The following is a 25317-nucleotide window of genomic DNA, read 5'->3' on the forward strand; positions in this document are numbered from 1 at the left end:
TTGTTCAGCAACACTCCCTAGGACCTGACCATTAAGTATATAAGTCTTGTTGAGATTTGCTTTCTCAAAATGCAGCACCTCTCATTTATCTGAATTAAACTCCATCTACACTTTTCGGCCCATTGGCCCATCTGGTCAAGATCTATACCTCTTATGCTCGCATCCAAATCATTTATGTAAATGACAAAAAAGTAGAGGACCCAGCACTGATCCTTGTGGCACTCCACTGGTCACAGGCCTCCAGTCTGAAAAACAACTCTCCACCACCACCCTCTGTCTTCTACCTTTGAGCCAATTCTGTATCCAAATGGCTAGTTCTCCCTATATTCCATGAAATCTATCCTTGCTAACCAGTCTCCCATGGGGAACCTTGTCAAATGCCTTCGTGAAGTCCATATAGATCACATCTACTGCTCTGCCCTCAACAATCCTCTTTGTTACTTCTTCAAAAAGCTCAATCAAGTTTGTGAGACATGATTTCCCACACACAAAACCATGCTGACTATCCCTAATCAATCCTTGTCTTTCCAAATACTTGTACATCCTGTCCCTCAGGATTCCCTCCAACAACTTGCCCACCACCGACGTCCGGCTCACTGGTCTATAGTTCCCTGGCTTGTCTTTACTACCCTTCTTAAAGAGTGGCACCATGTTAGCCAACCTCCAGTCTTCCAGCACCTCTCCTGTGACTATCATGATACAAATATCTCATCAAGAGGCCCAGCAATCACCTACTGCCACAGGACTCGGAAAGAAACATTCTATCTCTCCTCATATCTGTCTTTGCAAACCTAATAATATCCAGCAAGGCACTGGGTTAGTTAGCTGGCATTTTTTTTATCCTATCTTCATGAATTTTATGGAATAGAGACGGTTTTGTCCATTAATCTGTATCTGCTTTTGCTGCCTTCATCTGTTTCTCCAGAAGTCATAGAATCATAGAATGATAAGGAGGTACAGCAAGGAAACAGACTGCTTGTTTGGTCCACTAGTCCTTTCTGACCAGATATCCTAAATTAATCTAGTTCCATTCACTAGCACTTGGCCCATATCCCTCTAAACCCTTTCTATTCAAATACCCATGCAGATGCCTTTTAAATGTTGTAATTGTACCAACCTTCACCACTTCCCCGGCAGCTCATTGCATACAAGCACCACCCTCTGTATGGTCCCTTTTAAGTCATTCCCCTCTCACCCTAAACATATGCCCTCTAGTTCTGGATTCTCCCAGTTGTGTTCAGAGAGAAGTTCAATGTGGATAAATGTGAGGTTTTGCATTTTGGTAAACAAGGGTAGGGCTTATATAGTTAATGGTAGGGCCCTTGACTAGTGTTGTAGAACAGAGAGACCTAGGGGTCCAGATACGTAATATTTTGAAGTTTGCATTGCATATAGACAGTTTGGTTAAAAAGGCGTTTGGCATGTTTGCCTTCATTGCTCAGTAGTATTTAATATAGGAGTTGGGATGTCATGTTGAGGTTGTGCAGGACATTGGTGAGGCCTCTTCTGGAATACTGTGTCCAGTTCTGGTCACCCAGTTATAGAAAGAATATTATTAAGCTGGAGAGGGTTAAGAAGAGATTTATCAGGATGTTGCCAGGGTAGAGAAGGTTTAGGTTATAAAAAGCTAGATAGGCTGGGATTTTTTTTCATTGAATGTTAGGTTGAGATAGAAGTTTACAAAATAATGAGAAGCATAAGTCCAGTTAATGGTAGTTGTCGTTTCCCTAGTATAGGGGAGTTCAAGACTAGGGGGCAAATGTTTAAGGAAACTTTTTACACAGGTGGTTTGTGTGTGAAATGAACTTCCTGAAAAAGTAGTGGATATGGGTACAATTGCAATGTTTAAAAGACATTTGCAGCACCTCTCCTGTGACTATTGATGATACAAATATCTCATCAAGAGGCCTAGCAATCTTTGCATAGATACATGAAAAGAATAGATTTGGAGGTATATGGGCCAGGAACAGGCAGATGGGACTTGTTTAATTTTGGATTATTCTCGGCATGGACTGGTTGGATGGAAGGGTCTGTTTCCTTGCTGTACAACGCTATCACTCTATGCCAATGACTAAAGGGGAGTAAATTATTCAGATACTAGTTCAATTGTTCTTTTGTCTTGATGCCCAAATGTTTCAGTCATGAGGTGGTTGTCGGTTAGTTTAAAGAAATCATAGTCTGTCTCCTGATACAACATGCCTTCCCTTGAGCCCAACTCTCAATCCATTCCCAAGCACTGCAATCCAGCCTTGGAACCAATTATTGCTATCAAAGATGCTGTTGTTGTTGCTGCATAATCATTCAGTTAGAATGCTTAATGACTTTTAATCCATTGTTCAGATAATTATTCCAGAATAGAAAGATCAGAACGTTAAGGGAATTAGTTTGAATAGAAGGCACGTAGTTTTTATAGACAGGTAACTATTTTAATTATGCCCATTTCATGACTGTGCTGGAATGTGGGTCTCAACTGGGCACTTAGGTCTCCCTGCGCACCTCATCATTAAAAGAGAAAAGGCTTACATTTACGAAGTGCATTTTGCAAGTTCAGAATGACTGAAGTTATTTTAAGTGTAGTCCCTGTTATAATGTAGGGTACGCTGCAAGCTTCCACACAGCAATCTGGTAAAATACTGGCTCATTTGTTTATTAGTGTTAGCAATTGAGCAATTGGTATTGACCAAGGAGAACTCTCATGTTCTGCAAAATGATCCTATGGGAATTGTTTTTATGGCCACATTATGGGTAGAAAACATCTTAGTTTTAACAACTCATCCAAAAGACGTCACATCCTTATGCTACTGCATAGGCTTGATACTGCCCTGAGTGTTGGTCTAGATTATTTCTGAAGTTTCTGGAGTGGAACTGTGAACAGATTACTTTTAAGCTCCTGAAGGAAGAGTGCTAGCCACAGACCATAGCTGAAAGTTTATGGTTTACACAGTCTGCCCAAGCTAGTCTAGTTTGTAGAGACAGCTGTCCTGTAACCTGATACTGCTCCGCATTGTGTGACTGCTTAGACTGTGCTGTCAACAGAGCATGCATTAGGTGAGAACAAGATTAGTTTAAACTGTGATGGCTATCATGGGTGAATAGTTTATTACCTATATTAAAGCATGAAGTAGCAATCTGAGTTTGTGGAACTGAACCCCAACGAGGAATTTATGCTTCAGGGAAATGGAAAAGACAGAACAAAAAATGGTAAGAAAAAAATGGTTGACTGACTGCTTAGAGCAGTCAGTTTCAAATGGCCCGTAGTGATGCATTTTGTTTTTGAGTTTATTTTTGTATTGTACTCTTGCCATGAAAGAAAAGTCAGCCTGCAAGTTGCTTGTATAGGATCTAGATGTACATTTTCAAAACTGGGGCTCCTGAATCTTTGGGAATGAGGGACCACTGGGTTCCTGTCTGGTTCATCAGTTTCCATTCAGCCTGTTGACGGACTATTATATTATTTCTGTTAAGGTTCTATGCAACTAATAAATTTTGCTGCAAAGTACAGCCAATGTTTTTTGGATAGCTGACAGTTTTGAGGAACTTATATGCTAGTTTTTTTGGTAATTAATATCCTACAGTTTTTCCCCATTTAAATAGTGTTTAGCTCTTTTATTCTTCCAATGAAAGTGCATAATCTCTTAGTTTCCACATTATATTCCATGTGTAAAGATACTTTTCTCTGATTCCCAAGTCTGAACTCTGGCTTCAGACAAGCAACACAGCCTTTGAGGCTTATGCTTACATCTGCAGAGATTAGAATCTATCCCCTCCATTATACGGTACTCTACTACTACCACACTCCCATTCCCTCCTCCAACTTGAATGGCTCCCTGTTCTCTAGTGCTGTGGTAGTTCACTCATTCCCTCTGCAGTCCTTACTTTTATCCACACAGAAGAAGACTAGAATCGTAAACACAAAAAGAATCTTTCTTTTACATTAAAGAACAGAAATACTCAGCATTCAAAGGTTTCATTTCGGCAATAAGTAACCAAACACCTGTCTCCTTTCTATGTTCAATTCCTTGAAATGCTCAACTCCACTTTTGAAAGATGCAATCTCAAAGGCTAAGTCACACTAAGTTGGCTGCTACTTTATGGACTAAACATAGTCAGTTAAGTGTGAATTTTTGTTTAAAAAGCAAATGTAATCTTCATGGGACACCAGCCTCTATTGGTTGTATGTTACTGCTTTCTTGCAGATGGCCATCAGAAAATAAAAGAAGACATAGATGGTCATAAACCTAATTAAACATACTAAACTAAATGTGATGTGGAGGTGCTGGTATTGGACTGGGACGGACAAAGTTAAAAATCGCACACCAGGTTATAGTCCAACAGGTTTACTTGGGAGTACTAGCTTTCAGAGTGCTGCTCCTTCATTAGGTAGCTGTGGAGCAGGATCATAAGACACAGAATTTATAGCCAAAGATCAGTGTCATGCATGCAACTGATACGATATATTGAACAAACCTAGATTGCTATTAAGTCTTTTATCTTTTAGAATGGGTTGCAATTTTCAGTTAATTAATGTTTAAATCCCTGAATTACTTTCAAAACACATTCTCGAGATAACTTAAAGTTTTATTAAAAAAAAGGTGTCTGAACTGAGATGTCGATGTATTAAAAAAGTGAAGTTACAGTCTGTCTGCATCTTAATGCATTTTAATGAACTAAACCTGCAACCCATTCTAAAAGATGAATCTTTAAACAGCAATCTAGGTTTGTTCAGTATATCCTATCAGTTGCATGCATGACACTCTGACCTTTGGCTATAAATTCTGTGTCTTATAATCCTGCTCCGCAGTTACCTGACGAAGGAGCAACACTCTGAAAGCTAGTACTTCCAAATAAACCTGTTGGATTATAACCTGGTGTGTGATCTTTAACTTAAAATAAATGTGAGAGGCTTTCATTTATGTTGCACCTTAATATGTCTATGGTGAGTCAGGTATTTTTTTGAGACATAGTTGCCATTGTAAGGTAAGGATTGTGATAGCCACGTACCCACAGCAAGGTCCCACGGACAGTATTATCCTAATTACTAGCTAGTCTATGTTTTAAAGTTGATTGAGAGATAAATCTTACTCATGACATTTGGGAAAGTCCCCTGTTCCCCTCAGGCATATACCAGATCCTCTGTCCATTTAAGAAGGCAGGTGGAGCTTTGGTGTAATATTCCACCTGGAAGTAGTCACTTCTTATAATGCAGCACTCTCTGAGCATTATTCTGTGCTGTCATGTTTGATTTTTGTGCTCTGGAATGGGATATGAATTATGATTGCCTTTGGTCCCAAAGCTACCTGTTGAATCACACCTGTGATATATTTCCATTGTTATTTAAATGGGAGAAAATGAGAATTGCAGATGCTGGTGCTCAAGTCGAGAGTGTGGTGCTGGAAAAGCACAGTCAGTCAGGCAGCATCCAAGGAGCAGGAAAATTGACTTTTCAGGCATAAGCCCTTCATCAGGAATGAGGCTTGTGTGTTGGGGCTGAGAGATAAATGGGAGTGGGGTGGGGTTGGGGGAAGGTAGCTGGGAAAGCAGTAGGTGGGTGAAGGTGATAGGTCAAAGGGTGCAGTGATGGACAGGTCTGGAGGGCGGTGCAGAGTTGAAGGCTTGGGACTGGGATAATATGGGGGGAGGGGAAATGAGGAAGCTGCTGAAATCCACATTTGTGTGTTTGCAGGGTCCCAAGGTGGAATATGAGGCGTTCCTCTTCCAGGCGTTGAGTAGTAACAGTTTGGTGGTGAAGGCGGCCCAGGACCTGCATATCCTTGACGGAGTGGGAGTTGAAGTGTTCAGTCACGGGGCAGTGGGGTTGGTGAGTGCGGATGTCCCAGAGAAATTCTCTGAAACAATCTGCAAGAAGGCATCCTGTCTCCCCGATGTAGAGGAGACCACACTGGGTGCATTGGGTGAGGAGATGACATTGGTAGAGGTGCATATGAATTTCTGACAGATATGGAAGGATCCCTTAGGGCCTTGGACAGAGGTGAGGTGAGGTGGGGTGGGGAAGTGTGGATGCAGGTTTTGCACTTCCTGTGGTGGCAGGGCAAGGTGCCAGGGGTGGGGTGTGGGCTGGTGCGAGGTGGGTACCTGACTGGGGAGTCACGGAGGGAATGGACTTTTTGGAATGCTGATAGGGGTGGGGAGGGAAATATATCTCTGGTGATGGTGTCTGTTAGGTAGTGAAAGTGGAGGAGGATGGTAGTGGTAGTGGATATATCCAGAGGTTGGTGGGTGGAAGGAGGACTGAGGGGCAGGGTTCTGTCCTTGTTGCGTTCAGAGGGGTGGAGTTCAAGAGCAGTGGTGCGTGCAGTGGATGAGATGGGCTGGAGGGCATTGTCAACCACGTAGGGAGAGAAGTTACGATCATGGAAGAAGGATGCCATGTGGGATTTTGAGGTGGAATTAGTCATCCTGGGAACAGATGTGGCGGAGGAATTGGGAATAAATCTCAAGAATAAATTCCTCCGTCTCCGCCACATCTGTTCCTAGGGTGACCAATTTATTCCATCTCTAAGTCCCAAATGGCCGCCTCCTTCCACGATTGCAACTTCCGTTTCCACGTGGTCGATGATGCCTTCCAGTGCATCTCTTCCATTTCAAGTACCACCGTCCTCCCAACACAACAAGGACAAAACCCCCTCCCCCCAGTCCTCCTTCCACCCCACCAACCTCCACATGCAACGCATCATCCTCCACCACCTCCAAATGGACCCCACCTCACCAGAGAGATATTTCCCTTCCCACCCCTATCAGCGTTCCGAAAAGACCATTCCCTCGTCAGGTCCACTCCCCACTCTTGGCACCTTTCCCTGTCACCCCAGGAAGTGCAAAACCTGTGCCCTCACCTCTGTCCAAGGCCCCAAGGGATCTTTCCACATCCGTCAGAAATTCATATGCATCTCTACCAATGTCATCTAGTGAACCTGTTGCACCAGATGTAGTCTTCTGCACATCGGGGATTTTGTGGATCGTTTCAGATAACATCTCTGGGACATCTGCACCCAGCAACCCCACTGCCCCGTGGCTGAACACTTCAACTCCCCCTCCCAATCCGTCAAGGACATGCAGGTCCTGGGCCGCCTTCACCGCCAAACTGTTACCACCCGATGCCTTGGGACTCTGCAACCACACAGGAAAAATGTGGATTTCAACAGCTTCCTCACCTCCCCTCCTCCCATCTTATCACAGTCCCAAGTCTCCAACTTGTCACCGCCCTCCAGACCCATTCATCACCGCTCCCTCTGACCTATCACCTTCTTCCTCACCTTCATCCACCTATTGCTTTCCTAGCTACCTCCCCAACCCCACCCCCCTCCCAATTAATATCTTAGCCCCAACCCACAAGCCTTATTCCTGATGAAGAGCTTGTGCTTGAAATGTCAATTCTCCTGCTCCTCAGCTGCTGCTTGGCTGGCTGTGCTTTTCCAGCACCCCACACTCGTTATGTAAGTGCAGGTCTGAGCTGATCTATCTGAATCTATTACCAGTTTAAACTTGCTCTGAGTGTTTTCTTTCTTAGCATCTCGTGTAGTCTTTTGTTTTCTGTTAACTTCGATAGCAAAACTTGACTGATAGACTTTGATAGTTTCTATTTTCCTTTCCAATGTGCATCAAATTGTAGTTCAGTGTCACTATTGTTTAAGTATGATTGCAGCTGAATTGCTGATATACTTGCAACGATGCTGCCAGTATAATGACGTGAATAGTCAGCATTGCAAATGTTTCACTGCAGGTGGTGTGAGTGACAGTGAGTGAATGAATGTGTGGCTCAGGTAATGCAATTTGTAAATTCCCTCAATGATTCATTCAAACTGGTACTGTCTTTTGAGTACCACAGTGTTTTTAGCATTTTGTGTTTCTGTTGACTGACTTCTAAAACAAAAAGATTGAATTTGATTTTTATTAAAGTATTGATGTATTCCTTGGGTCATTTGTCTAAGTCAAACTTTGAAGCAAAATTGTATGGCACACAACAAAGGGTGTTTGCGTTTGATTACATATTTTTACAGAAATGGGTGTTTTCTTGAATAAGTGTTCTGCATTGGATTGTAGAAATGACCTTTTCAAAATGAGTTTGTTATAAATTTATACTGTTATATGAAAAGCAGTTTCAAATGTTGTTGTGTTCTAGAAGTTTGCTGTAAATTTTCTATTTGCTTTCTGGTCTGTATTCTGTGAATTTTCAAAAGGAATTCATGAAACGAGGGAAATGCAGAATCTGGAATGTTACTCATTAAGGTTGCTTAAAAGTTCCAAAATTAATGATTGTAACAGGGTTTCATTTTATATGATATCGAAGTCTGCTGCCTTACTGCGCGGTCTGATGTTTTATTGTGAGATGGTCAGCATGGTTCCCTTGTACATTATGGAACAAAATATGTAAGTGGACAGAACAGCACCAGATGAACTGTTATGTAATGCAAGCATGTCAAATACTGTGTATAGGAGGGGGCAAGGAGCAAATAACCTAATAAATGAATGATACTGATGTAATGTGGAAATTGAAGGCAATTTTGACAAGTCTTAATAGGCGTGACTCTCAATTTGTCCAACCAATTCAAAAAGAAATCCACCCAGCTAAAAGAATAACTAACTGTAAAACTAAATTACTGGAAAGGGAAGCAACTCAGAGCAAATCATGGTCAACGCCTGCACTTCGAGGAGAAAGTGAGGTCTGCAGATGCTGGAGATCAGAGTTGAAAATGTGTTGCTGGAAAAGTGCAGCAGGTCAGGCAGCATCTAAGGAACAGGAAATTCGACGTTTCGGGCATAAGCCCTTCACCAGGAAGGGCTGATGATTCCTGATGAAGGGCTTATGCCCGCAACGTCGAATTTCCTGTTCCTTGGATGCTGCCTGACCTGCTGCGCTTTTCCAGCAACACATTTTCAACAACGCCTGCACTTACCTAGTCAAACTATCTTGACTACGATCTCTTAAAAGCAAAAGGCAATACTTGAATATTGGAATTGGTTTAAAAGTCAGAAGATTGATGCTTCATCTTGAAGGCCTAATAAACAAAGAAGAGAGAAATTTGAACATTTAAGCTTTGCAAAGAAATGTGTTGAACCAAGAAGAAAGAAAATTTACAGCCGAGGGACAGGCCCTTCGGCCCTCCAAGCCTGAGCCAATCCATATGTACTGTCTAAACCTGTTGGCCAATTCCTAAGCATCTGTGTCCCACTGTTTTGTGACATGACATTACAGTATAACTGTGAATAAGAGGGATAGAAAAAATGAATAAATTTAAACTAAACTGAGAGTAAATACAGAGCCTCTGGGTCAATATTAAAGGGTGATTTTGTGGAATTACTGTTCAGACAGTATTCAGCACATGGATTTTATCATGTGCAGAGTCATGGCATGGCTGCATGTTGTCCATCCTTCTAAGTCTGAGGAGATGTGGTGAGCTTTCTACGTGAATCGCTTCAATTTCTCAGGTAAACGTATTTCCACCCTGGTATTAGATCAGACTGTAGTTCTCTTCGTAGGTTTGTAAAATCATTTATATCTTAGAAATCATGTTTTTATTATTATTCGGTCTATTTAGTCCAGCTAGTCCATGCAGGTGTTTGTGCTTAACAAGATCCACAGGCTCACCCGATTAGTTGATGCGCCCATAACCTGGAAAACCTTTTCAGTTTCAGTCTTTCAGAATTCTTGGCTGAAGCTAGTTGAGTAAGTCAGTTGTTCCTAAAGATAGTTTCGATCTCTTAAGAAATTGGTTACCTCTGTGTGAGAAGTTTAGTTTGAATGTCCAGACCAGAAGTGTTTGCTTAAGATCCTGAAGGGGTTATATGAAGCTGAGAGAGTCTACACTCATTGTATGACTGCTCAAGGAAGAGATAATTCAATTCTCCAAACTAGGAGTTGTAACCAAAGCCAAGTCAAACCCTCTGTGTGATAGACAGTAGCATAAAGAAGTGCTGTTAGGATAAGTGGGGTTTTACTTCATCATGGATTTCAAAGTCTTTAAACTTGTGTTATATGTAAATAGTTTGGTTTATTCTTTTTGTCTTTTTTCTTAATAAACTTATATTTTATTGCTAACTGTGTAATTCTTTAGATTCAAAGACAACCTAATAAAAGCTAATATGACCAATCAAGCCAGATTTCAGTCTGGAATTTAGCCTATCAAATAGTAACATCAGCTTGTACATTACGCTATGGTAAATGTCCATATCAAAGACCTTCAATAAAGCAGTGGCTATCAAAACACGGGTCCTCCAGGTGGTCCACATGATGGTTTAAGATGCAAGTCATTGATGTAGCAGAGGTCGACTGACAGAACTAGCCAGAACTATCTTTCCTCCGCCCACTGGATGTGACACATGTGGCTCTAGTTTGTACAGCACAAGTCACCATAAGTGTGAGCAATGGCAATGTGACTTTATAAGCAAAAAAAAGTTACTGCTGCAGCATACAAGATGTTGGGCTGAAAACAAAATGGAATCTCCTGAATTTAGAGTCCCAGCTAAGAGACGCTGACTTCTCAATCTCCTGATGCTGCCTGGCTTGCTGTGTTATTCCAGCCTCCTACTTGTCTACCTGGGACTCTAGCATCTGCAGTTGTTTTGTCTCCAGCATGGAAGCAGGCATCACCTGATTGGTTTGTAGTGATGGTGCAAGTGGGTTGGGGAGGATTACTACAGAGCCTGTGTGAACTGAAGTGATGACAAATGAAAAGGTTTGTGTAAAAAGTGAGGTCTGCAGATGCTCGAGATTAGAGCTGAAAATGTGTTGCTGGTTAAAGCGCAGCAGGTCAGGCAGCATCCAAGGAACAGGAAATTCGACGTTTCGGGCAAAAGCCCTTCATCAGGAATTGTGAACCACTGCAGTAAAGTATTGCAAGGTTGAGTCATGATTGTCAGAAAATGTGAGGTTAGGGGACTGATAGCAAAATGGAGAACAGCTATGCAGAATGGCAAAGATGCAATTATTGTTCACAATATTATTAACTATTCAGAACCATGAAATCAGAAGCATAAAAATGTGCTTGAATCCAAGTTTGAGTTAAGATTAAGGTAAAATGTGTTATAGTAGAAGTAGATGTTGACACAATTGCAGAATGGGCTTTAATTTGTCAAAAGAACAGAGATCACATGAAGTCGTGAAAAAGCTTGACAAGGTGAATATGAAGTAGGTGTTTCCACTTTGGAGGAGACCAACAATAGAGACCATAAATAACTCACTCCTAAATCCAGTAGGGAATTCAGGACAAGTTTATGAAGAGAGTAATTAGAATGTGGAACTCTTTGCTACAGGAGTACTTTATTTTCTTATTCAGTCAAGGGACATCACTTGCAAGGCCAGAATTTATTGTTCAACCCTAACTGCCCTGGAGAGAATGGTGGTGAGCTGCCTTTGTAAATATTGCAGTAAATGCTGTGCAGACACACCCATAGTGCTGGTGTTATTTAGGGGGTTCCAGGGTTCCTACCCTGTGACACTGGAGGAACAGTGATATAGTTACAAGTCAGAATGGTATGTGACTTGGAAGGGAACATACAGATGATAGTGTTCCCAGTATCTGCTGCTTTTGTCTTTCTAGATGCCCAGAGTCATGGGTTTGAAAGATGGCATCAAAGTTGAAGCAATTAGCACAGATGTATTTAAGAAAAAGGTAGATTGTGTGATTGAGAAAGGACTAAAAGGAAATGCATCAGCAAGAGTGATGCCAGGAGACTCATATGAGGTGGCATGGTGGCTCAGTGGTTAGCACTGCCAGGGACTGGGGTTTAATTCCAGCCTTGGACGACTGTCTGTGTGGAGTTTGCACATCCTCCCTGTGTCAGTGTGGGTTTCCTCTGGGTGCTCTGGTTTCTTCCAAAGATGTGCAGGTCAGGTGAATTGGCCATGCTAAATTACCCATAATGATCAGGGATGTGTAGGTTAGGTGCAGTAGTCAGGGGTAAATATAGGAGAGTAGATTGGGGGAATGGGTTTGGGTGGGTTGCTCTTCGGAGGGTCGGTGTGGAATTATTGGGCCGAAGGGCCTATTTCCACACTGTAGGGATTCTATGATTTCTATTATCATACTCTTGTACCTGTTTCTCCCTCCAATCTTTTTGAGCTTCTGCTTAAAAAAGTTTATCCAACCACTCCAAATGGAAGCAGTTTCCTTATTCTCTGCTTTCTCTGGGTAAAGAAGTTGAATGGAAAAGTTTATGGTCTTAGTCTCTTCAGGTGTCCAAACACATGGACTGGGGAATGGCCAACAGCAAAAACTTTCATAGATTTTTCTTTGCCTTTTTGTGAAGGCTGCTCTTCAACATGCCAGCTGATTTTAACCATCCTAACACAGGTTAGAGATCAAACCTAAGATCTGTTTAAGGGACGAGTGTCTGAAACTGCTTTTCATGTGTTTCAGAAAATTGCTCTTCAGGCCATCATTGCTGGTGTAGCACTTTGGTAGACTTATCCAATTTGCCGTACTCCCCATAGTCCTTCTGGCTGTTTTTTTCCTCCAAAGATTGGAAATTCTTATGAAAATTGCTGTTGAATCTGCTTCCTGTCGGCAGAACATTCCAGGTTAGAACATTGCAGTGTGGAAACAGGCCATTCGGCCCAACAAGTCCACACTAACCCACTGAAGCGAAACCCACCCAGACCCATTCCCCTACATCGAACACTACGGGAAATTTAGCATGGCCAATTCACCTAATCTGCACATTTTTGGACTGTGGGAGGAAACCGGAGCAGGCACGAGTAGAATGTGCAAACTCCACACAGTCAGTCGCCTGAGGCGGGAATTGAACTCCGGTCTCTGGCGCTGTGAGGCAGCAGTGCCACCCACATATTAAGTAATGTCTCTTATTGGTCCTCTTCGTTATGCAGTGGTTGCTGAACTACTTCAGAGAGCATTAAGAATCGCCACATAATCTGGAGTCCTGTGTACCCTAGACTGCTCAGTAGCTTTCTTTGTTTCTTTGCTGAAGTGTCTTGATGTATTTATTGGGTTCTTATAACAATCTGGCAGCTTTTCTTTTCCTTTATTTTCTCATGGCATCTCAGATTTACTGAATCCATTTTTGACATCTTTGCATGGTTGGATTTGAGTTTAAACCCCAAAATAATTTGAAGAACTAATGGGGGAGCTTTGGACTTTTTCTGGATAGCTGAAGTAAGCTTGCTGTTCACATTTTATTTTCTGCACCAAGACCTGCTGCCAAGGCACTTAACCTATCAATAGGTTCCTCATTTCTGTCCACCCACAAAGTACCCTTGTGTTCCCACCACCCCACAGATCAGAGTCAAGAGTGTGTTGCTGGAAAAAAGCTCAGGTCAGGCAGTATCCGAGGAGCAAGAAAATTTGACGTTTCAGGCCGGAGCCTTTCATTAGGAGCCTGATAAATGGCTCCAGCCCGAAACACCGATTCACCTGCTCCTCAGATGCTGCCTGACCTGTGCTTTTTTCCAGCAACGCACTTTCAACTTTGATCTCCAGCATCTGCAGACCTCACTGTTTCCTAGTTGATTTCAACCTTACTGCAAAGGCTCTTGCAAGGATGCCTACCTTGAAGAAGTACTCCTCCTCCTCTCTACAAAGGTCTCAGTGAGTCCCTCTCTCACTGTACTCCCCAAGTCCTCTTCTCCGCCCTGAAGCATTCCTGATGAAGGGCTCCGGCCCGAAATGCCATTTTCCTGCTCCTCAGATGCTGCTTAACCTACTGTACTTTTCCAGCAACGCATTCTTAACTTCCCACCACCACAGCAGGTAATTAAGGACAGACAATAAATGCAGCCTTTGCTGTGTCATATATTTCCCAATAGCATACTTAGATGAAGTGCCTTATAGAGGTTTGTGAAATCATGAGGGGCATGGTTAGGGTAAATAGATAAGGTATTTTCCCTGAGGTGGGAGAGTCCAGAATTAGAGAGCATAGGTTTAGGGTGAGAGGGGAAAGATAGAAAAGGGACAACTTTTTCACGCAGACGGTGGTGCACGTATGGGATGAGCTGCCAGAGAAAGTGGTGAAATCTGGTACAATCACAACATTTAAAAGGCATCTGGATGGGTATATGAATAGGAAAGGTTTAGAGGGATCTGGGCCAAGTGCTGGCAAATGGGACTAGATTGGGTTAGGATATTTGGTTGGCATGGACAGGTTGGACCGAAGGGTCTGTTTCTATGCTGTACATCTCTAATTTACTTGAACAGTTGGTCATATTGTATTCAGTGCCGGAGGATATTTGAGGCATGGAATAATGTGCTATGTAAATACAAGCTCTTATCACAGGGATGGGAACTTTCCATGTGACTGCTCCAGGCTGCCGGAATTAGTGACTACACATTGTGTGGTCATAGACCTGTTTGTCCTTTCATGAGCAGTGTGCAAACTGTGGGATTTAGTTGCAAGAACATTGTGTATGTTTTGTAGAATCGTGCTGTTTGAAGATCGGAAGGCAAGGTTCAGGATGACTCATTGAAATTCCTTTTCTGCCAGTGTATTTATAGGAGAATTTATCCTCTCAACAAAATGGTCACACTGAGTAGCTCAGGCTATTAAGTAGCATGGTCTATAAAAGAGATGCTGTTGAAGCTATAACTGTGACAGAGGTAAGCACTGTTCAGTTTAAGTCAGTGGATTTGTTGAGAAACCAAAGCAAACATGGTGCCTTAATTCCAGAAAGAGACTTGTAAGTTCATTTAAGCCTTTTGGAAACAAATTGATCAAGAATATGTGTTGTGTATTTGGTTCTGCCTTGTTTTAGGATCTCTAAATACAGCATCCTCTAAGGACAGATTTAAATAGATTATATGATAGTTAAATCAAAATAGAACTGTAGGATTAGATGGTCAATAGACATCAGCTTGCAGTGGAAGTCTTCATTTAAATATCAAACTTTATTGTGCATTATATATTAGCAATATTCGCAACAGGAATTTAGTGTTGTGGGGTAAACATAATTTTTTGTCCTGGCAGATTTCACAGTGCAGAACAGAGCTCAGGTTAGCTAATCCTCTGTGGTGTTCCCCTGTTTGCTGACATATTTCAGAAAGTTCTTCTCCCTACCAAGCTTAGAAGGAAGCAAAACAAATTGTTAGAAAATTAAGGGTCATTCTTCTCTACCTGCATGTGACCATCAAGTGTACTGTGTTAATGGTTGATACTAGAAATTGTTTGACATCCACTGTCCTGAATGTCTGGCATTCACTCTCCCTGATGTTGCCATGCACTCTCTCAAATTTTCTTAACTTGATGTACTGCTGCTTCTTTGAAATGAGAACTGTGTACTTAGATGCAGAAGCTTAATGTTAAAAAAAAAACTGCTACATTGGCAATATTATCTGTTTCATTGATGTACCCCTTCAGCTGAATGTAACTCAAAGATTCCTGTGAAAGAAGTTTTTGTCTGGTTTGTGAAACTGAATTCTCATCATTGGAACAAAAATTTCAAAGTGACTCACTGGAATTCTTTCAAGCAGTTAGGGAGTATTTATAGAATTGTTGACCTTTTGGGAAAATGGCCGGCCATGAACAATTTAACCTCCAAGACAAACTCACCAAAGCTAAAAAATCTCACAACACCAGGTTATAGTCCAACAGGTTTAATTGGAAGCACACTAACTTTCAGAGCGACGCTCCTTCATCAGGTGATAGCGGAGGGCTCAATCCTAATACAGAATATATAGCAAATATTTACAGTGTGATGTAACTGAAATTATACATTGAAAAATTGATTGTTAAGCCTTTCATCTGTTAGAATACAGTGATAGTTTCAATTCTTTCATGTGTAAATCACAAAAGCTTTTTTTAATAAGTTGCATTCTCAGGTTAGCTGTTAACAATGGTGACAACTAGACAATATGTTGAAGATGTCGGTCCCCTGTGTTCTCTGTCCATGACCTGATGTTTAGCTTGATTCTAATCTAAAAAGTGAGATAACGGAGTTTTACATAAATTCATGCATTTTTGAGCTCAGAATTCTACATGAATGTATGCAGGTTTTTGAGCTAAGTACAATGTAATCCTGCACATACAAATTCACCCCACAAAATATATGTGTGCATGTAGGTGTGTGTGTGTGTGTGTGTGTGTGTGTGTGTGTGTGTGTGTGTATGTAGTGAGTGCAGTGTGTCTTAAGTCTGTGACAGGGTGCAGGTGTGTGTGGGTGTCTGTGTGCGCGTATGTGTAGAAATATCTGTGAATGTGTATAGTGCAATGGTGGTCACCTTTAATGTGCCATGAACCCAAGGTCCCGGTTGAGGCCCTCCCTATGGGTACCGAACTTAGCTATCAGCCTCTGCTCGGCCACCTTTCTCTGCTACCTGTCCTGAAGCCCACCTTGGAAGATGGTCGGCTGAATGTCCTGAACCACTGAAACGTTCCCCAACTGGGAGGGAACCCTCCTGTCTGTTGATTGTTGTGCGGTGCCCATTCATTCGTTGTCGTAGCCTTTGCTCGGTTTCCCCAATGTAGCATGCCTCCAGGCATCCTTGCCTGCAACGTATAAGATAGACAGCATTGGCTGAGTCACATGAGCACCTTGTACATGGCAGATACTATCTTATACGTTGCAGGCAAGAATGCCTGGAGGCATGGTACATTGGGGAAACCGAGCAAAGGCTACGACAACGAATGAATGGGCACCGCACAACAATCAACAGACAGGAGGGTTCCCTCCCAGTTGGAGAACACTTCAGTGGTCCAGGACATTCAGCCTTGGACCTACGGGTGACCATCCTCCAAGGTGGACTTCGGGACAGGCAGCAGAGGAAAGTGGCCGAGCAGGGGCTGATAGCTAAGTTCGGTACCCATAGGGAGGGCCTCAACCGGGATCTTGGGTTCATGTCACATTACAGGTGATCACCATTGCACTATACACACTCCTACACACACACATAGGCACTCCTATACACACATACACACGGACACACAAATACACAGACGCCCACACACACATGCACCCCTTCACAGACTTAAGACACTCTGCACTCACTACACACGCGCATACACTTTCTCACACTCTCAACCCCCACCCCAGACAGACACACGCACACAAACAGACAAAGACCCACATGCACACATATATTTTGTGGGTGAATTTGTACTTGCAGGGTTACATTGTACTTTGCTCAAAAACTGCATGCATTCATGTAGAACTCTGTTATCTCACTTTTTAGATTAGAATCAATCTAAACATCATGGCTTAGTCAGAGAACGTGGGGAACCAAAACCTTCAACATATTGTCTAGCTATCACATGTGTTAACAGCTAATCCAAGAATGCAACCTTTTTTTTTAAAAAAATGGTTTTGTGATTTACACATGAAAGAATTGAAACTATTACTGTATTCTAACAGATGAAAGGCTTAACAGACAATCAATTTTTCAATGTATAATTTCAGTTACATCACACTGTAAATTTTTGCTATAAATTCTGTGTTACGTTCGAGCCCTCCACTATCACCTGATGAAGGAGCATCGCTCCGAAAGCTATTGTGCTTCCAATTAAACCTGTTGGACTATAACCTGGTGTTGTGTGATTTTTAACTTTTGTACACCTCAGTCTAACATCGGCATTACCAAAGCTAGCTATTATATTGCGCATGTCACCTCTTCCTTTTATTCATGCTTACATTTATTGTAGCTCAATTGGCATCAGTATTTGCTACATCAAGAACTTATTTTGTGGAATTTCTGTTTAAGTTAAGAACTTGTCTAGAATCATTAAATTCAGAAAGCCAATCAGCCCATCATGTTACTTCTCAGAAAAAGCAATCCTGTTAGTCCTATATCCTTACTCTTGGCCGTGCAATTCTTTCCTTGTGACAAAATCTTTCTTATATAGTTTCTTAGTAGTCGGCCTATAAAACTAATTTTTGATCTAAAAGTGCGTTATATAGAAAAGCTGTATGTGCAAGAGGGGGACACTAGGCTGGGATTTCAGTGGTCAGTGATTTGCCCCTGGCTGTTGAAAGTCTGCCAACAGTCCACAAGGCACAAGTCGTGATTCTGTTGGAATACTTTAGCTTTTATATGGATAAATGCAGCTGCAAAAATAATTCAGAGGCTTGTCCCCATCCAGAGTGAACTACCTGTTTGATTGTCATCCAGTCCACCACCTCCATCACTGATGCTCAGTGGCAGTAGTGTGGGGTGCCTTCAAGATTCACTGTAGCGATTCCCTAAGGCTTCTTTGATACTACATTTCAAATTTATGATCCCCATTTCTGAGAAGAACAAGGAGAGGTTGATGGGAACATAACCACTGCAACTTCCCCTCTGAGCCACTTGCCACTCACCATCCTGACTTGGAAATATATTGCTCTTCCTCCAGTTTCTTTCCTAACAGGTGGAATGTGTCCATATGGTATGGCTAAAATGGCTTTCCACCCATGTTTTTCCAGCACAGAAATTGATTATTTGATTTACTTTCATATGGCAGTTGACAGAGTCTCAGTGTGACACATCATTTCAAAGGATATCGCTTTGCATAGTGTGGTGTTCCCTCTGAACAATGTTTTGGCAACAGTCTTGATCTCATGTGGAGCTCTGACTCTGGTGTGCTTATTTGTAAGTTAAAAAGTGACAATGAAGCAAATGTGCTGTAATAATGCTTTGTATGCTCTTCTTAATCCATTGCCTTCACTACTCCTAATATACTCCTCAAACTGATCTCAGCATTACAGTGTTTAATTCCCTATATAAACCCAAGACTTCAGGAAAGGTTTACAGGATGTTGTCAGGATTGAGAGTGTCCTGCTGGAAAAACCTGAGGAGCAGGAGAATCGACATTTTGGGTCTAAACCATTCATCAGGGCTAATGCCTGAAACGTCAATTTTCCTGACCCTTGGATGCTGCCTTACCTGCTGTGCTTCTCCAGCACCATACTCTCTACTCTGATCTCTAGCATCAGCAGTCCTCACTTTCTCCCTGTTGTCAGGATTGGAGATTTGAGCTTTTGGGAAAGTCTGAGTAGACTGGGACTATTTTCCCTGGAGCGTGGGTCAGCTTTGTAGAGGTTTATAAGATCATGAGGGGATATGAATAGAGCGAATAGACAAAGTCTTTTCTCCAGGATAGGGGAGTCCAAAACTAGAGGGCATTGGCTTAAGGGAAAAGGGGAAAGATTTAAAAGGGACATAAGGGCAACTTTTTCACACAGAGGGTGGTGCATATCTGGAATTAACTGCCAGAGAAAGTGGTGGAAGCGGGTGCACTTGCATTTAAAAGAAATCTGGATGGGTGTATGAATAGGAAGGGTTTAGAAGGATATTGGCCAAATGCTGGTAAATGGGGCTAGATTAATTTAGGATAGCTGGTTGGCATGGATTAGTTGGACCGAAGGGTCTGTTTCCATGCTGTATAATTCTGACACTGTAAGTATTATGGCATGGAGTAAACCCTCCTTCTTAATTTAAAGCAGTGACACAGAAAAGGTGCATCTCGTGCAGTAATCTGTGAACATTTGAGGGGCCAAGAAATGTAAAGTAAAAATTAACAACTTTATTTCTTAAAGTATAACAGAATAATTAACTCCTTCCTCTAACCTAGCTTTTACCTTCCCTTCTGTAATATCAGTCTAATAAAACCCCCGATTTAAGATTTGCAAAACACAACTACTTATCTCAAAACCAAGCAGCTTTTGCTGCTTCTCTGTATTCCTGTCATCTTTTCTTCTTGGGGATTCTGCTTCACAGGTTACTGATTGATAAAAGTACCTTCTGAGAGCTATTCTCTGGGCAGTTTGTAGATATTGTTGGCTTGGCAGTTCTCCTCCAAACTGTTCAATTGTCCCCGGTCTTATACCCCAAAGCATCAGATTGTGTCATTGGCAATCTTAAAAGCTAATGTACTCAATTCAAACTTGATTGGAGTTTATTTTTGGAGGGGGTATAATTTAAACTGATTGGCCTAACTCAAATCTGTTTTTGTCTCCAGGTGGACCAGCTAGACCGAAAGGTTACATTATATCTTTTTTCAGACACTTGGTGCTGTGAGGTAGTTCTGTTGCTTTTAACTCTCTTAAAGTACAATACACACACACACCTTCTTAATGGTAAGCGGACTCTACATTGTTCTTCAATCTCTTTAGAAGTTGAAGTACACAAAATATTAAAATGTCTAGCATCTTACATCATCAACATTTGTTCTTTTAACAACAGCTAAACTGGATGACCTGATTACTTATCTCATTGCATGTTTGTAAGTTGGCTAATGTATTTGTTTTCATTACAGCTGTGGCTCTACTTTATAACAACTCTGAGTTTTCCTGCATTTTTAATCATTTAAAGTGAAGTAAAACCAAAGTATAGTACAAATAAAGTTTCAGCATTTACCAGAACTACAATTACACCCTCTGTTCACCGACTTAACACACTTCTGGAGCTTTGTAACTCAGATACATGTTTGTTCATGGCATCGCCAATGCAGGATGTGCAGAAATTTGGAGTGATAACAGGTATAACGAGAGGAGAGGCTCCAGAGACTATATAAAGCTCTATGAAATAATAGTAATTCTAATAGCCACACGCATCAAAGATGTGCTGTTTTGAGACACGAAAATGACAAATAAACCTGTTCTCAGTGGTAGAGTATCTTAACCAGAAAGATATATTGAGAGCCTTGGATTGTTCACATTTTTTTATTTGTTCATAGGATGTGTGTTGCTGGCTAGGCCAATACTTCTGTCTCATCTGTAATTGAAGATGATGGTGGGGAACTGCCTTCCTGAACTTCTGCAATCCTTGGGATGTTGGGACATCCCAGATTGTTGTTAGAAAGGGAAATCCAGGATTTTGACACTGTGTCAATAATGGATCAACAATATAGTTCCAAGCCTGCTTGGTGTATGGATTGGTGGAAAAATTGTGCATGTTCCCATGCACCTGTTTGCCTTGTCCTGCTTGGTGGGAGAGCTTGTGGGTTTTGAAGGAGCCTTGGTGAATTACTACAGTGCATATTGCTGCACTGAACAGTAGTGCATTTCGGTAGTGATAGTATTCGAGATGGTGGATGGAATGCCAATCAAGCAGGCTGCTTTTCCTCGGTGGTGTCAAGTTTGTTGCATATTGATGGAGCTGTACTCATACATGGAAGAGGAGAGAGTTACCAGAGGAGAGAGTATTCCATCACGTCCTAACTTGTGCCTTGTAAATGGCGGACAGACTTTGGTGTGTCCAAAAGTGAGTTACTTGTTGCTCATTTCCTAGCTTCTGACCTGCTCTTGTAGCCACTGTATTTATGTGGCTGGTACAATTCAGTTTCTCATTAATGGTAGCATCAAGCATGTTGATGGGGGATTCGACACCATAATGCTATTGAATGTTAAGTAATGGTTAGTTTTTCTGGTTGATAGTAATTGCCTGGCATTACCATGGTGCAAATATGAACTGCTTCATTGTTGGAAGTGCCATGAATGGTGCTGAACATCGTTCGATCATTAGTGAGCATTCCCACTTCTGGCCTTGTGATGGAGGGAAGGTTATTGCTGAAACAGCTGAAGATGGTTGAGCTTAGTACACTACCCTGAGGAACTCCCACAGCAATGTCCTGGAGGTGAGACGACTGACCTCCAAAACCACAACCATTTTCCTTTGTGCTTGGTGTGACTCCAACCAGTGGCAGTTTTAAACTGATTCTTTTGAAGAAAGGGTGATTAAAGTGACATTTTTCTGGATTCTAAATGTTGAATCATAACATGATTATGTTTAACACAAACAGTAGAACAAGTCTACACAGAATATGTAAAAAAAAATATATAATATATATATAATATATAGAAGCCTGTCATGATCATAAGATGTCCCAAAGCACTTTGTAGGGATTGAAGTACTTTCGATGTGTGGTCTCCATTCTAATTGTGGAGAATGCAGAAGCCAATTTGATAATTGTGAGGGCTTGCTATGCATGTAGTGGTATTTTCCGGATAATGTGTTTTTTCCCCAATGAGGAATAAATGTTGACAGGTACAGTTGTCTTGCTGTGATCCCAGAGATCTTTGATGTCCTTTGAGAGGTGTTAAACTATCACTTTGAATTGTATAGGACAGGCCCAAGTTTGGAGGGATTTGTACAAATTCATTCTTCTGTTTTGTCATTTATTGGTTAGGCCAGCATTTATTACCCATCTCTAAATACTCATGAGTAAGTGGTGGTGAGCCACCTTTTTGAACCATTGCAGTTCATGAGGTCCATAGAGGAGTTAGGGAGTTCTGGGATTTTGACTCAGTAACAGTGAGGGAGCGATGACATATTTCCAAGTTGGGACGGTTTGTGGCTTGGAGGGGAACTTGTAAGTAACGTGTTCCTGAGTATATGTTGCCCTTGACCTTTGAGCTCATAGAGGTCCTGGGTTTGGAAGGTGCTGTTGAAGAAGCCTTGGTGGGTTACAGCAGTGCAGTTTGTAGAGGATTCACACTGCTGGCATTGTGTGTTGGTTGGGGATGGAGTGAATGTTGGTAGTGGAAAGAATGCCAATTGCATAGGCTGCTTTTTCCTAGATGATGTCAGGAAAAGAGTCTTGAGTCTTTTGGTACTGTTGCCGTTGAGGTAAATGCAGAGCACTCTGTCACACACCTTCCTTGTGCATAGTAACTAGTGTACAGGTATTTAAATACCTCATTGCAGAGAAAGGTAGACCTTTGAAGTGGACTACCTCTGAGGTTTTGTTGAGGGAGGGTAATATAGGGAAATATGTGGAGGTACCGGTGAATTATTGGGTGAATTGAGCAGTTGGGTGGAGTTAAATTTTGGAATCAGCAACTGGACTGGAATTTTCTGGCCATGTTCTCGGCATTACTGTAATTTTTGGATCAACACTGTAGGATGTTAATGTATGATGATGTGGGAAGATATTAGGTTGGAAGATCAGATTTGATTATACCAAATAGTGAAGGATGTTCAGAGGACATATTGGCACTCTTCATTTATAATCATGTTCTTTATTTTTCTGTTAAAAAAAATGATATCAAAAACGATGACCATTTCCACAAGTTGATAGACAGTCTACACTTATCAATGAATTTCACATCTGATGGCACAATCATTTTACATGCAAAACAGCTTCATTTGACAAATCTGGTGCACTTGCATCTTCACCTCAGCAGGAGTAACTTCAATGATTTCAAATGTTCTGCAAGAAAGTAGAACTTCTCGTTTTGAAATTATGAATCCAGCATTGTCTTTGTCAAGATTCGTGTTTTAAAGTTGGCTGATTGTCAATCATATCAATTATTTAAGTGGTAATTAAATTGTTATTTCATTAGCTGTGGAGTACCGAGTTCAGAAAGATAATGTTCTATAAAATGCAAGTCTAGAACTCTTTGGGGAGCAGTAGTACTGTCTCAACCTCTGGGTCAGAAGGTCTCACCTGCTCCCAGATGTATCAGAAAATGTCTGAACAGCATGATTAAAAACGTCTAGAAATGCAAGTCTTTCTCTTTAGCATGGCTCTCAATCACAAGCTGTGTAATGACTGATATTTGTGCTATACGTCTGTTAGTTTTAATGGTAAGCGCTGAAGAGTCTGTTAGAGTAGTAGTACACAAGGTATGTTAATTTTTCCAGGCTTGTGTGTCTTAGATATTGCATTCTCCATTGTGTTTGGATATGCTTTTTGGAAACAGTACTATTTGTTTTCTGAAATTGGGCTTTGCACATTGGAGACGGAGAAAGAAAATGCAAAAGGGGTTTCAGTTATACTATTTGTGTACAAGATACAATTCTACAGATTGATTGAAAGATGTGAACATAGTGACATTGGTACTGGCTGATCTTTTACTAACCAGGCAATCAAGTTCACTTGCCAGCCTGTGCTCTCAGTTAGCTGATTTCAGTTGGGGCAGTAGCTGGGTCATTGCAATTGATAATCGCTGAACCTCGGAAGGGTTTCTTGATCTGTGTTCTGACACCTGTTGGTAACTGCCCAGGAGTCTGCTCAGTGAGAACAGGGGCCACTTAAAGCTATGGTGTACTCTAAGATGCCTTTGTGTTTATCATCACCTCCACATCCATGACCTAGCCATTCAGAAGGTCAAGATCAATTGAGACACAGGAACATAACTTACAAGTTGCTCACACTACCTGACCAACATTTGTTGTCTGTAATCTTAAAGGTCACTTGGTTACACTCCAGTGCCAAATAACACTGTGGGTGTACCTTCACCATATGGAGTGTAGCTGTTCAAGCAGGCAACCAACCACTTCTCAAGCGCAGTTAGGGATGAGTCTTCTGAGTGATGCCCACATATAAACTGTGAAAACATTTTATGCAATTATTTTGGCAAGCTTTCTAAAGGCTCTGAGGCTGCTAGAATTGTGTTGGAAGAGGTTGTGAGAAGTAAAATATTGGCAAGAATATTGACATTCTGTCTACAAAAATAGGGGTGCTGTTTGTATGGCACTTTGCTAAAGATAGATGGCTGAAGCTTCTGTAATCCAACAGTTTGTATTTGGATGAATGAACCCTTAACTGGATGAGCTGTCCTGCATTCATTTGGTAATGTGCAGCTAATCTTCCTGATATGTGGCTAGGAGTGGGGAGGAGTATCCAAAATTCAGTCCATGTGCATGGTTGACTATGACATTGATTAGTTTGTATGTACCAATAGCAATGCCAGTAGTCCGAGCCATGGTGCTCCCAATTCAAGCCTGCTGCTCCAACATTGAAACATTTAGTCCCTTGAGTCTGTTCTGCAATTCAGTGAGATCATGGCTGATCTGCAAAGCAATCGCATTTAGCTGCCATTGCTCCACACCCCTTGAAACCCTTACGTAATAAAAGTAAGGAACACCACATTTATCAATACAGTATAGGGGTATAAGACATTTGGGCCCCACACCTTTCATTGTAACATTGTGGCTAACTTGTGATCGATCATGTTGATCCTCTACATTTCTTTAACACCTTTGGTTTTCCAAAATCTATCTACCTCAGATTTAGAATCCACAATTGATCAAATATTAATTGCCGTTAGTGGAATGAAATTCCACTGTTTATGTGGAGGTGTTTTCTAACGACACTTCTGAAAGAAAAGCAAAAAAAAATGTCCTGGAAACACTCAGCAGGTCAGGAACATCCAAGGAGAGGGATAACATCACTGATTTGGGTTGAAGTACTCTTGCATCAGAATCTTGTACTCAAACAGATGTTCCACTGCAGGTATTCCTCCTAGAAGCAGAAAGGCATGGGCAACAAATGCTACCGTTGCGCCATCAACATCTCATGAATAAATTTAAAAAGAAAACCTTGCAATCATGAATGTTTATGAGCACCAAGGAAGCTGATAATATTGGCATGGGAGAGAGAGCAATATTTAAAAGCTAACTTTAGTGTTCACATCCAAAGTTGGAGTTTCTGATTTAT

At 41.5% G+C, this 25317-nt stretch overlaps 1 protein-coding gene across 2 annotated transcripts in view; it reads left to right on the forward strand.

Moving 5' to 3' along the window:
• Positions 1-25317, forward strand: part of LOC132823857 (granule associated Rac and RHOG effector protein 1-like) — a 220674-nt gene that overhangs the window by 75827 nt on the left and 119530 nt on the right. The gene's annotated exons all lie outside the window — the stretch shown is intronic.

Source organism: Hemiscyllium ocellatum, chromosome 17 (genome assembly GCF_020745735.1).
Source record: "Hemiscyllium ocellatum isolate sHemOce1 chromosome 17, sHemOce1.pat.X.cur, whole genome shotgun sequence".
In the NCBI taxonomy this organism is placed as follows: Eukaryota; Metazoa; Chordata; class Chondrichthyes; order Orectolobiformes; family Hemiscylliidae; genus Hemiscyllium; species Hemiscyllium ocellatum.